The 14,310-nt window shown below is 37.7% G+C and overlaps 1 protein-coding gene and 1 non-coding gene across 2 annotated transcripts in view; one reads left to right on the top strand and one right to left on the bottom strand.

The window, feature by feature from the left end:
* The window catches only part of ST7L (suppression of tumorigenicity 7 like), a 144,262-nt gene that overhangs the window by 109,179 nt on the left and 20,773 nt on the right, over positions 1-14,310 (top strand). The gene's annotated exons all lie outside the window — the stretch shown is intronic.
* On the bottom strand, positions 2,673-2,745 carry TRNAG-UCC (transfer RNA glycine (anticodon UCC)). Its single transcript has one exon. It is a non-coding gene; the product is annotated as a tRNA-Gly (tRNA).

The raw sequence follows: 14,310 nt of genomic DNA, 5'->3' as shown, positions 1-14,310 counted from the left end.
AACTATTCCATATGATACTATAATGGTGGATACATATCATTGTATATTTGTCAAAACCCATAAAATGTACAACACCAAGAATAAACATTAATGTAAGCTGTGGACTTTGGGTGATAATGATGTGTCAATGTAGGTTCATAGATTGTAAGAAATGTACCACTCTGATGTTGGATTTTGATAGTGGGGGAAACTGTGCATATGTAGGGGTAAGGGATATATGGGAAATCTATGAACCTTCCTCTCAATTTTGCTGTGAACCTAAAACTGCTCTAAAAAACAGCCTAATTTTTTTTAGAAGGACACTAAAAATGGGCAAAGCCTATGAATAGACAATTCTCAGAACTACACATGTTTATTGAGCATTGGTAATCAGGGAAATATGGAATAAAACAATAAGATGCCACTTATTTACCCATCAAACTGGAAAAAAATTAAAATACTTATGTCCAAATTTGGTAAGGGTATAGGGAAATTGGCAATAATATATTGTTGTTAAAAGTGTAAAGTGGTAAAATCTTTTTAAAGGACATTGTGGTAATATGTATCAAAATTGAAAACAGGCATGCCCTTTGACCTAGCAGTTTCACTTCAAGAGAAATACTCACATATTTCTCCAAGATATATGTGTAATACTGATTGTACCATAAATCTGGACATAACCTAGATGTTCATCAATAGGAGAACAGTTAAGTAAATTATGATATATGCACAGCTTGGAATATTACATGGCAACTACAAAGAATAGCAAATAACCTAAGTATGTTGTTAAGAGTATAATGTGAGTAGTTGATGCCAATTCTATTAAAATAATTATGTATACTTTATGACAGCAAGTTCATAACAGTATCTGGAAGGAAATAAGTAATTATGCTTAACTCTAAGAAGGAGTATGGAGGGACTTCCCTGGTGGTCCAGTGGGTAAGACTCTGCGCTCTCAGTGCAGGGGATCCGGGTTCGATCCCTGGCTGGGGAACTAGATCCTGCATGCATGCCTCAACTAAGAGTTCGCATGCCACAACTAAGACCTGGCACAGCCAAAATAAATAAATAAATATTTTAAAAAATAAGAAGGGGTATGGAATGGGGGATATGGTGGTAGAGGGATTTTCACTTTTTACATAGTAATTCAGATATATATATATATCTGAATTTTCAGATTCTTTTCCCGTATAAGTTACTGCAAAATATTGAGTATGGTTCCCTGTGCTATACAGTAGGTCCTTGTTGGTCATCTATTTTCTATACAATAGTGTATATATGTTAATCCCAAACTCCTAATTTATCTCCCTCCCCCCCCTTTCCCCTTTGGTAACCATAATTTTGTTTTCTATGTCTGTGAGTCTGTTTCTGTTTTGTAAATAAGTTCGTTTGTATCTTTTTTTTTTTTTTTTTTAGATTCCACGTATAAGCAATATCATACGCTATTTGTCTTTATTTGTCTTTCTCTGTCTGGCTTACTTCATTTAGTATGGTAATCTGTAGGTCCATCCATGTTGCTGCAAATGGTATTATTTCATTCTTTTTTATGGCTGAGTAGTATTCCATTTCATATATGTACAATATTGTCTTTATCCATTCAGCTGTTGATGGACATTTAGGTTGCTTCCATGTCTTGGCTGTTGTAAATAATGCTGCTATAAACAGTGGGGTGCATGTTTCTTTTCGAATTAGAGTTTTCTCTGGATGTATGCCCAGGAGTGGGATTGCAGGAGCATATGGTAACCCTAGTTTTAGTTTTTTAAGGAACCTCCATCCTGTTCTCCACAGTGGCTGTACCAATTTACATTCCCACCAACAGTGTAGGAGGGTTTCTTTTTCTCCACACCCTCTCCAGCATTTATTACTTGTAGACTTTTTGATGATGGCTGTTCTGACTGGAGAGAGGTGATACCTCATCGTATGATTTTCTATATTGATTTCCTGTTTTCAATTTCATTGATTTCTTTCTTTTTAAAAATAAATTCTTTTTTTAAAACATATTTATTTATTTATTTATTTTGGCTGTGTTGGGTCTTAGTTGTGGCATGCGGGATCTTCGTTGTGGCATATTTAGTTGCGGCATGCGAACTCTTAGTGTGGCATGCATGTGGGATCCCCAACCAGGGATCAAACCCATGCCCTCTGCATTGGGAGTGTGGAGCCTTACCCACTGGACCACCAGGGAAGTCCCATTTTCATTGATTTCTGCTCTAATTTTTATTATTTCTTTTCTTCTGCTTACTTATAGTTGATTTGCTCTTCTTTTTCTAGCTCCCTAAGGTGGAAGCTTACATTATTAATTTTAGATTTTTTTTTCTAATATGTGCATTCAGTGTTATAACTTTCCCTCTAAGGATTGTTTTTGCTGCATTTCATAAAATTTGATAAGTTGTATTTTCACTTTTATTTAGTTTAAAATATTTTAAAATTTTGTCTTGTGATTTCTCCCTTGACCCAACTGTTTAGAAGTGTGTTGTTTAATCTCCAAGTATTTGGGGATTTTCCAGCTATCTTTCTGTCATTGATTTCTGGATTTTTAAAAAAAATGTTTATTTATGTATTTGTTTGGCTGTGCTGGTTCTTAGTTGCAGCACGTGGGATCTTCGCTGCGGCATGTGGGATCTTCCTTGTGGCACGCGGATCTTTGTTGCAGCATGCAGGCTCTTTAGTTGCGGCATGCACGTGGGATCTAGTTCCCTGACCAGGGATTGAACCTGGGCCCCCTGCATTGGAAGTGCAGAGTCTTACCCACTGGACGACCAGGGAAGTCCCTGATTTTTGGATTAATTCCACTGTGGTCTGCGAACAGACATTGTATGATTTCTATTCCTTTAAATTTGTCAAGGTGTGTTTTCTGGCCCAGGATGTGGTCTGTCTTGGTGAATGTTTCATGTGAGCTTGAGAAGAATATGTATTCTGCTGTTGTTGGATGAAGTGGTCAGTAGATGTCAAATGCAACCAGTTAATCGATAGTGCTGTTGAGTTCAATTATGTTCTTACTGATTTTCTGCCTGCTAGATTTGGCCATTTCTGATAGAGGGGTGTTGAAGTCTTCAACTGTAATGGTGGATCCATGTATTTCTCTTTGCTGTTCTATCCATTTTTCCCTCATGTATTTTGATGCTCTCTTGTTAGGTATACACATTAAAGATTGATAAGTCTTCTTGGAAAATCGACTCCTTTATCATTGTGTAATACCCCTCTTTATCCCTGATAATTTTCCTTACTTTGAAGTCTGCTTTGTCTGAAATTAATATAGCTACTCCTTTCCTTTTTTTATTTTAAAAGCTTTTTATTGAAGTATACTTGACTTGCAATATTATGTTAATTCCCCATGTGTAACATAGTACTCCTGCTTTCTTTTTCTTTTTTAAAGTTATTTATTATTTATTTATTTATTTTTGGCTCATGCTGGATCTTTAGTTGTGGTATGAGGGATCTTCACTGCGGCATGTGGGATCTTTAGTTGCGGCATGAGGACTCAGTTGTGGCATGTAAATTCTTTAGTTGCAGCATGCATTGGGGATCTAGTTCCCCAACCAGCGATCAAACCTGGGCCCCCTGCATTGGGAGCACAGAGCCTTACCCACTGGACCACCAGGGAAGTCCCCACTCCTGCTTTCTTTTGATTAATATTAGCATGATATATCTTTCTCTGTTCATTTACTTTTGATCTGTATGTTTCTTTATATTTAAAATGGGTTTTGTGTAGACAACATACAGGTTGCATTTTGTTTTTTGATCCACTCTTACAGTCTCTGTCTTTTAATTGGCATATTTAGACCATTGACTTTAAAATGATTACTGACATGGTTGGATTGATATCTACCATATTTGTTTCTGTTTTCTATTCATTGCCCTTGTTCGTTGTTCCTGTTTTTGTCTTTCATTCTTTTTCTGCCTTTTATGGTTTTAATTGAGCATTTTACGTGAACCCTTTTTCTCTCTTTAGCATATCAATTATAATTCTTTTTTACAAATTGAAGGTTTATGGCAACCCTGCATTATCAGATGATGGTTAGCATTTTTTTAGCAATAAATTATTTTTAAATTAAGGTATGTACATTGTTTTTTTAGACCTAATGTTATTGCACACTTAATAGACTACAGTATAGTATAAACATAACTTTTATATGTCCTAGGAAACCAAAACATTCATGCGACTCACTTTGTTGAAATATTTGTTTTATTGAGGTGGTCTGGAACCAAACCCTCAATATCTCCTAGATATGCCTGTATAGATATATTTATATTTATACTGCTTGGTGTTCTCTGAGCTTCTTGGATCTGTGGCTTGGTATCTGATATTAATTTGGGGAAATTCTCAGTTATTATTGCTTCAAGTATTCTGTTCCTTTCCCTCTTTCTGGTGTTCCTCTTACATGTATGTTACACTTCTTGTAGTTGTCCCACATTTCTTGGATATTCTTTTCTGTTTTATTCTCCATCTTTTTTTCTCTTTGCTTTTCAGTTTTGGAAATTTCTATTGAGATATCCTCAAGTTCAGAGATTCTTTCCTCAGTTGTATGCCATCTACTAAATGTGCTCATCAAAGGCATTCTTTATTTCTGTCACAGTGTCTTTGATCTCTAATATTTCTCTTTGATTCTGTCTTAGAATTTCCAGCTCTCTGCTTACATTACATTGTCTGTTCTTGCATGCTGTCTATTTTGTCCATTAGAGTGCTTAGTACTTAGTCATAGTTGTTTTAAATTCCTGGTCTGATATTCCCAACATATCTGCCATATTTGAGTCTGTTTTTGATGCTTGCCCTGTCTCTTCAAACTGCTTTTTTACCCTTTAGAGTGCCTTGTAATTTTTTCTTGATAGCTGAACATTATGTACTGGGTAAAAGGAACTTCAGTAAATAGACTTTTAGCAATGTGGTGGTAAGATGTGGCAGGGGAGGAAGCATTCTATAGCCCTTGATTAGGTCTCAGTTTTTTTAATGAGCCTATTCTTCTGAACTATGAACTTCCCAAGTGCTTCTCAGACCACCCCACTCCCCAACCCACCCAGTTACAAGGGAAAAAATGAATAGAGTGGGCTAGAGTTGGGTATTCCTCTTTTTCCATATGGAAGACTAGAGTGTATTGGAGTTGCATATTTCCCTTTCCCCTGTTCAGTTAGGCTCTGAAAAACACCAGTGTTTAGGCTCAAGTGAAATAGTTTTCTCCTGAGGGCAGGCCTTGTTAAAAATGCTCTTAAGTGTGAGGTCAAGATGGTAAAGTAGGAAGACCCTGAGCTCACCTCCTCCCATGGGCACACCAAAATTACAACTATTTACAGAGCAACTGTCAATGAGAATGACCTGAAGACTAGCAGAAAAGATCTTCTGCAACTAAAAATATAAAGAAGGAACCACAATGAGATGTAGGAGGGGCAGAGACACAGTATAGTCAAGACCCACACCCCCAGGTAGGTGATCCACAAGTAGGAAGATAATCACAATTGCAGAGGTTCTCTCTAAGGAATGAGGGGTCTAAACACCATATCAGGCTCCCCAACCTGGGGAGTCCTGCACCGGAAAGATGAACCCCAGAACATTTGGGTTTGAGGGCCAGTGGGGCTTGATTTTGGGGAAGCCAGGGGGCTGTAGGAAACAGAATTCTCTCTTAAAGAGCACACACAATGTCTCACATACTCCAAGACCAAGGGCAGAAGCAGTAATTTGAAAGAAGGGTCAGACACACTTGCTGATCTTGGAAAGCCTCCTGAAGAGGCAGGAGGGAACTGGAGCTGACTATGGGGACATAGATACTGGTAGCAGCCATTTTTGGGAGCTCATTCTATTATGAGGACACTGGAGCTGGCAAGCACCATTTTGGAATCCTCCCTCTAAGATTTTGTTTTTGTTTTTTTTAAATTGATTAATTATATTTATTTTTTGGCTGCGTTGGGTCTTCTGTTGCTGTGTGTGGGCTTTCCCTAATTGCGGTGAGTGGGGGCTACTCTTCATTTCAGTGCACGGGCTTCTCATTGCAGTGGCTTCTCTTGTTGCAGAGCATGGGCTCTAGGCACGCGGGCTTCAGTAGTTGTGGCATGCGGGCTCAGTAGTTGTGGCTCACGGACTCTAGAGCACAGGCTCAGTAGTTGTGGCGCATGGGCTTAGTTGCTCTGCAGCATGTGGGATCTTCCCGGACCAGGGCTCGAATTGTGTCCCCTGCATTGGCAGGTGGATTCTTAACTACTGTGCCACCAGGGGAGTCCCCTCCCTCTAGCTTATTAATGCAGGGACCTGGCCCCACCCATCAGCCTGTTGGCTTTAGTCCTGGGAAATGGGACAATCAGCTAGCTGGGTGGGGACACAGTCCCGCCCACAAGCAGGCAGGCTGCCCTAGACCACCTTGAGCCTGCAGCCATCCCAGGACCCAGCCACACCTACCAGCGGACCCAGGACATGGTCCCACCCACCAGTGGGCTGGCACTAGCCCTGGGACCCCTGGGACTTTGCAGCCACCTCTTGGAATCTGGCCCTGCCCACCAGGGGGCTGACACTAGCTCTGAGACCCAGCCTCACCCACCAGTGGGTGAACACCAGCCCTGGGACCTCCTGGGTCCATACCACCAGCAGGTCCATACCAGCAGGTCCATACCAACTTCAGGAACCCCCCCAAGGCCCCTGCAGTCAGAGATCCTGGGACCTGGGCCCACCCACCAGTGGTCCGGCCCTGGCCTCGGGACCCCCTGGGCCTCTACAGCCAGCCACCTTGTGACCTGGCCCTGCCACCCAGTGGGCCAGCACCAGGACTGGGACTCCCCAGGCCATACAGCTAGCTGGGCTAGGACCGAGCCCTGCCCATCAGCAGCTGGAAACCTCTGCACTAGGCAAGACCTGACAATCAACTGGGTCAGGATCCAGCCATGCCTACAAGCACACCTATAGCAGTCAGTCCATCACAACAGAAGGGGCCACGCAGCTCATATAGGGGACACCCCTAGAGCATATTGCTCTGCAGACCAGAAGGGAGTGGCACGATACATTTAAAGGGATGAAAGGGAAAACCTACAACCAAGAATATTCTACCTGGCAAGGCTATTATTCAGATTTGAAGGAGCGAACAAGTTTTACAGATAAGCAAAAGCTAAAAGAATTCAGCACCTAAATATAAGACTGGAAACTGTAAAGCTCTTAGAAGAAAGCATAGGCAGAACACTCTTTGACATAAAATGTAGCAGTATTATTTTGGATCTGTCTCCTAAGGCAAAGGAAACAAAAACAAAAAAACCAAGTGGGACCTAATTAAACTTAAAAGTTTTTGCACAGCAAAGGAAACCATTGACAAAACTAAAAGACAACCTACGGAATGGGAGAAAATATTTACAAATGATATGACTAATAAGGGGTTAATACCCAGTATATATAAACAGCTCATACAACTCAAAATAAAAAAAAACAAACAACCTGATTAAAAAAATGGGCAGAAGACCTGAAGAGACATTTTCCCAAAGGAGACATATAGATGCCCAACAGGCTCATGAAAAGATGCTCAACATCATTAATCATCAGACAAATGCAAATCAAACCACAATGAGATATCACCTCACACCCACCAGAATGGCTGTCATCAAAAAGACCACAAATAACAAATGTTGGTGAGGATGTGGCGAAAAGAGAACCCTTGTACACTGTTGTTGGGAATGTAAATTGGTGCAGCCACTATGGAAAACAGTATGGAGTTTTCTCAAAAAAACTAAAACTAGAACTACCATACAATCTAACAATTCCATTCGTAGGTATTTATCCAAAAAAGACAAAAACACTAATTCAAAAAAACATGTGCATCCTTATATTCATTGCAGCATTATTTACAGTAGCCAAATATTGTATGATATCACTTATATGTGAAATCTAAAATCAAAACTAATGAACAAACATAAGAAAACAGAAACAGAATCATAGGTACAGAGAGCAAATGGGTGGTTGCCTGAGGGGAGAGGAGTGGGGGAATGAGAGAAATAGGGAGATTAAGAGGTACTAACTTTCAGTTACAAAATAAACAAGTGTGGGTATGAAATGTACAGTGTTGGGAACACAGTCAATAATTATGCAATATTTTGTATGGTGACAGATGGTAACTAGACTTATTGTGATGATCAGTTTCTAACATACAGAAACATCTAATCACTACGTTGTGCACCAGGAACTAATAGAGTGTTGTAGGTCAATTATACTTCAAAAACAAACAAACAAGCAAACTCCTAGAAAAAGAGATCAGAATTGTGGTTACCAGAGGTATATGGTGGAGGGAATTGGATGAAGGTGGTCAAAAGGTACAAGCTTCCAGTTATAAGATAGATAGTAGGGATGTAATCTACAACAGGATAAATTAACACTGCTGTGTGTTATATATGAAAGTTGTTAAGAGTGTAAATAATAAGAGTTCTCATCACCAGGAAAAAATTTTTTTCTCTATTTCTTTAATTTTCTGTCTATATGAGATGACGGATGTTCATTAACCTTATTGTGGTAATCATTTCATGATGTATGTAAGTCAGATCATTATGCTGTACACCTTAAACTTATATGGTGCTGTATGTCAATTATATCTCAATAAAACTGGAAGAAAAAAACAACAAAACCCAAAACCAAAAAGCAGACAAAACCCCAGAATGGTCTGGGGTATTTCAAAACAGTTACTTTTTTCCTCCCCCTGCTGGAAGCATGAGAAGATTTTTCGCCGATAATCACTGTAAGAATCTGGTGGAGCTCCTAAAAATACAACTCACAAAAGTGTGAGAGGGTCCCTTAGACTGGGTCCCCCCAGAGTCTTTAATTCCCATACTTGTTTCAGGACCCCGTTTCCACCTGGTTTTCTCTCTTTTTTTTAACCTGTTTTTTTTTCATTCAACATAATTATTTTGAGATTCATTCATATTGTTGCACGTGTTGATAGTTCATTCTTTTTATGGCTGAGTGGTATTGTATGGATATACCACAGTTTATTCATCCATTCACTTGTTGGTAGATATTAGGGTAATTTCTAGTTTTTTGCTATTACACATTGAACATTATTTTACAATTTTTGCATAGACGTGTACTTATATTTCTTTGGGATAAATACCTAGAAGTAGAATGGCTGAATCATATGGTAGGTAAGTGTATATTTAACTCTTAAGGAAACTACCAAACTATTTTTCAAATCGGTTGTACCATTTATACTCCTATGAGCAGTTCCAGTTGCTCCACTTGCTCATCAACACTTAATATGGAAAGTCATTTTAATTTTAGCCCTTCTAATAGGTGTGTAGTGATATCTCATTGTGGCTTTAATTTACATTTTCCTAATGACTAACAATGTTGAGTATCTTTCCAATCACTTATTTGCCTCTTGTATGTCTTCTTTTTTGAAGTATCTTGTAGAACATTTTCCCCATTTTTTTTTTTTTATTATTATTTATTTATTTTTGGCTGTGTTGGGTCTTCGTTGCTGCATGTGGGCTTTCTCTAGTTGCGGCGAGCGGGGGCTACTCTTCGTTGCGGTGCGTGTGCTTCTCATTGCGGTGGCTTCTCTTGTTGCAGAGCATGGGCTCTAGGCGCACGGGCTTCAGTAGTTGGGGTGCGCGGGCTTAGTTGCTCTGCAGCACGTGGGATCTTCCTGGACCAGGGCTCGAACCTGTGTTCTCCGCATTGGCAGGCAGATTCTTAACCACTGCGCCACCAGGGAAGCCCAATTTTCCCCATTTTTATTGGGTTGTTTTCTTACTATAGAGTTTTGAGAGTTCGTTGTATATTTAGGATGTCAGTCCTTTATGAGATATGTGATTTGAAAATATATTTTTCTAGTCAATGACTTTCTTTCCATTCTCTTAATAGTGTCTTTCAAAGAGCAGAAGTTTCTAATTTTGATAATGTTCCAACTTATCAATTTGTTCTTTATGGATGGTACTTTTGACATCATACTAAGAAATCTTTGCCTAGCCTGAGGTCACAAAAAGATATTATCCTATGTTTTTTCTACAGATTTTATAGTTGTAGGTTTTACATTTAGATGTACAATATATCTTGAGATAATTTATATATATGGTATGAGGTATGGATCAAATTTTAGTTTTTGCATGTGGATGGATATCCAATTGCTCCAGAACCATTTGTTGAAAAGACTATACTTTCTTTATTGAATTGCTTTTGCACCTTTGTCAGAATCACCTGATTACATATTCAAGGGTCTATTTCTAGACTTTCTATTCTGTTCCATTGATCTGCTTATTTTTATGCCAGTACCACTCTGTCTTAATTAATGTAGTTTTATAAGAAATCTTAAAGTCAGGTAGTGACATTGTCCAGTTTTTCTCTTACCATTCAAAGTTGTTTTGACTATGTTAGTTTCTTTGTATTTCTGTAAAAATTTTAGAATTATCACTTTTTACAAAAAAGCCTGTTGAGATTTTGATTGGGATTGCATTAAATCTATTGATCAATTTGGGGAGAACTGGCATCTTAGCAGCATTGTCTTCTGATTCATGAAAACAGTATGTCTCTCCGTTTATTTAGGCCTTTTTCAACTTCTCTCAGCAATGTTTTGTCGTTTTCAGTGTATAAGTCTTGTGCATTTTTTGTCAGCTTTATCCTTAAGTATTTCATATTGTTGATGCTATTATAAATGGTACTGTTTATTACTATTTCCATTGCTAGTAAAAAGACAATTGATCTCTTCTGTAACCTTGATAAATTCACTTATTAGTTCTGGTAGCTTTTTTAAGAAAAATAGATTCCATTAGATTTTCTACTTAGACAATTATATTTTCTGCAAAGACAGTTTTACTCCTCCCTTTCTAATCTGAATACCTTTATTTCTTTTTCTTGCTTTACTGCACTGGCTAATACCTCCAATATAATATTTGAATAGAAAAGTGGTAAAAGTGGATATTAATGCCCTATTCCTAATCTTAGGGGAAAGTGTTTAGTCTTTTATGATTAAATTTGATATAAACTGTAGGTTTTTTCTTTGATGTCCACTATCAGGTCAAGGAAGTTCCCTTCTATTTCTGGTTTGCTGAGTTTTTATCTGAAATGTATGTTCGATTTTGTCAAATGCTTTTTTTTTGAATCTATTATTTTCACTAAAGATCTGCATTTATTTTCCTCAAAGCCAAATGCTTTGACATTTTACCAGTTGTCTCAGACATTGGATTTGATGGATAATTACAATAGCCACATTTCAAAAATCTGTTTTTTTTTCCCTTGAGAGTAAACTGTATTAAAGTTACTTTCCAGAAAATATATTCAGTAAATATGATAATGTAGTAACAAACTTGGGCTCATAAGCCTTTGAAAATTTTGAGTAATCTTCAATGATGTTGATCAGGAAATTCTTTCACTGATGGAATCACTTCTCTCATCTCCAGAACTGTATCACCTGGGAATATTGACATGATCATATAGTTTTTCTTTTTTGAATTGTTAATATGGTGAATTACATTGGTTGGTTTTCAAATGTCAAACCAACCTTGAATTCCTGAGATAAACCCAAGTTGGTCATTATGTATAATCTTTTTATATATTATTGGATTTGATTTGTTAAAATGTTGTTAAGATTTTTTGGCATGTTTGTTCATGAGGGAAGTTGGTTTGTATCTTTCTTTGTCATGTTACTGCTTGGCCTTATAGAATGAGTTGGGAAGTGATCCAATTTCTTCAGTATTCTGGAGAAGTTTCTGTAGAATTAGTATTTTGTTTCTTTGAATGTTTGTAGGATTCATTAATGAAACCATCTGCGCCTGGAGTTTCTTCTGTGGGAAAGTTTTAAACTAAGAAGTCAATTTCTTTAATATGTGCGGGGCTATTCAGATTACCTATTTCTTCTTGAGTGAGCTTTGCTAATTTGTGTCTTTCAAGGAATTTGTTCATTTCATATGTTCTTAAATTTACTGATATAAAATTATTTACAATATTCCCTTTAATAACTGTGCAATCTGTAGTGATGGCACCTCTCCTTCCTGATATTGGCCATTTGTGTCTTTTCTATTTTATTCCTAATTATTCTGGTTAGAGGTTTGTCAATTTTATTGATCTTAAAGAACTGGCTTCTGGTTTCATTGACTTTTCCCTATTGTTTTTGTTTTCCATTTCATTGATTTCTGTTCTGATCTTTGTAATTCCTTTTCCTCTGCTTACTTATTTCTGCTTTCTTAATTGACTTTAATCCTTTTTTTCTTTTTTAATGTAGACTTCTAATGTTATAAATTTCCCTATAAGTGCTGCTTTATCTGTATCCCACAAATATTGATATGTTGTGTTTTCATTTTCATTCATATACAAATATTTTCTAATTTCCTCTTTGATTTCTTTATTGATCCATGGACTATTTAGAACTGTGTTATTTTTCCGAATATTTGGGGATTCCCCAGAGACCTTTCTGTTATTAATTTCTAATTTAATTCCATTGTAGTCAGAGAACATGCTTTCTATGACATAAATCCTTTTAAACTTACTGAGACATTTTATTATTTTAAATTATTTTTTAAAAATTTATTTATTTAATTTATTTATTTTTGGCTGTGTTGGGTCTTCATTGCTGCGCACGGGCTTTCTCTAGTTATGGCTACTCTTCTTTGTGGTGCGTGGGCTTCTCATTGTGGTGGCTTCTCTTGTTGTGGAGCACAGGCTCTAGGCATGCAGGCTCCAGTAGTTGTGGCACATGGGCTCAGTAGTTGTGGCTCACGGGCTCCAGAGCACAGGCTCAGTAGTTGTGGTGCACGGGCTTAGTTGCTCTGCGGCATGTAGGATCTTCCCGGACCAGGGCTTGAACCCATGTCCCCTGCATTGGCAGGTGGATTCTTAACCACAGTACCACCAGGGAAGCCCTACTGAGACATTTTAATGGTCTATCATAGTGAATGTTCTTGTGCACTAACAAAAAAATACATGTATTCTGCTCCATTTGGTAGGAGTATTCTATAACAATTTACCCTATTTCTGTCTTTCTATTTAAAGTGGACTTCTTGTAGGCAGCATATATTTGGGTCTTGCTTTTTTTATACAACATGACAATCTTTGCCTTTAATTGGGTTGTTCAGACCATTTACATTTTAGGTGGTTATTGAGATTGTTGGTTTTCAATCAACAATCTTACTATTCTTCTATCATTTGTTCTTTGCTCTCCTTTCCCCTTTTTCTTTGTTTTGGATTATTTTTTATGATTCCATTTTTTTTCACTGATAACAATTTATTATAATCCATTGGCAGCACACAGATAGATATTAATGAAACCAGAACTATGTCTACCTAGAAGTGGGCAATGATATGTAGCCATTCTATGGGGAACTGTGTATACTTAATCATCATCACATTTTATTAATTTCTTGATCCCTTGCTTGTGCTGCTCAGTATCTTTCCACAGGGGCTAAATCTCCTTTATGTGATGAGTGATCTCATCTTCATGGTGTTTCTTCAAGGTTGACAATTGTTCTCTAGTCTGTGCTTGGAGTTATCCTTCCTCTTCAGCCTGTTCTCTTTCCAAAGGCCCCAAGGGTCTCCTGGATGGCATCCGCACCAGGGTGGAAATTCTCTGACCCTTTGGGGCTGAGACCATTGAGAGCTGAAGCCTAGGGCTTGCATAGTTCTGACGTTCCACATGCCGAGCAGCATCTGCGTCCATACCGCCATGACTGACCTTATTGTCAGTGCAGCACCTCTCCAGTCATGCTATGATTTCGTTTTTATGTCCTTTGTTTTGTTTTGTTTCTTGGCAGTTGCTTTAGGGCTTACAGTATATAACTTTAACGTATCATGTACTTCTTTCATATATTATACTGATTCACGATAGTATAAGAATCTTACTTCCATTTCTTCTCTCTCAGCCTTTGTGCTATTGTTGTCATACATTTTACTTCTACATATTTTATACACCCCACAATTCATTGTTATAAAATTGTAAAGAGATTTAAAGAATAAGAAAAACAATCTTTCAAATTTACCTACATAGTTACCATTCTAGTGCTCTTCATTTTCCCTTCCTTGTACAGCTAATGGAATTTGTATTTCTGTACTGCAGGTTTGCTGGTGATAAGTTCTTTCAGATTGTGCATGTTTGAGAAAAATCTCTATTTTGCCTTTGTTTTGAAAGGTATTTTCACCAGGTATAGAATTCTAGGTTGACAGTTTTTTCCTCAGTACTCTAAAGCTATCACTCCACTGTCTTCAGGATTGTATTGTTATCAAAGAGAATTCTGCTGTAATTCTTATCCTTGTTCATCTGTACAGAATATGGTCTTTTCCCTCTGCTTGTTTTGAAGGTTTTCTCTTTATCACTGGTTTTAAATAATTTGATTATGATATTCCTTGGTGTACTTTCCTTCATGTTACCTGTGCTTGGGGTTCTCATTTTC

The sequence above is a fragment of the Balaenoptera ricei genome, chromosome 1 (genome assembly GCF_028023285.1).
Source record: "Balaenoptera ricei isolate mBalRic1 chromosome 1, mBalRic1.hap2, whole genome shotgun sequence".
NCBI lineage: Eukaryota > Metazoa > Chordata > Mammalia > Artiodactyla > Balaenopteridae > Balaenoptera > Balaenoptera ricei.
The sequence above is the reverse complement of the archived record's forward strand: the minus strand, read 5'-3'. Positions and strand labels throughout refer to the sequence as shown.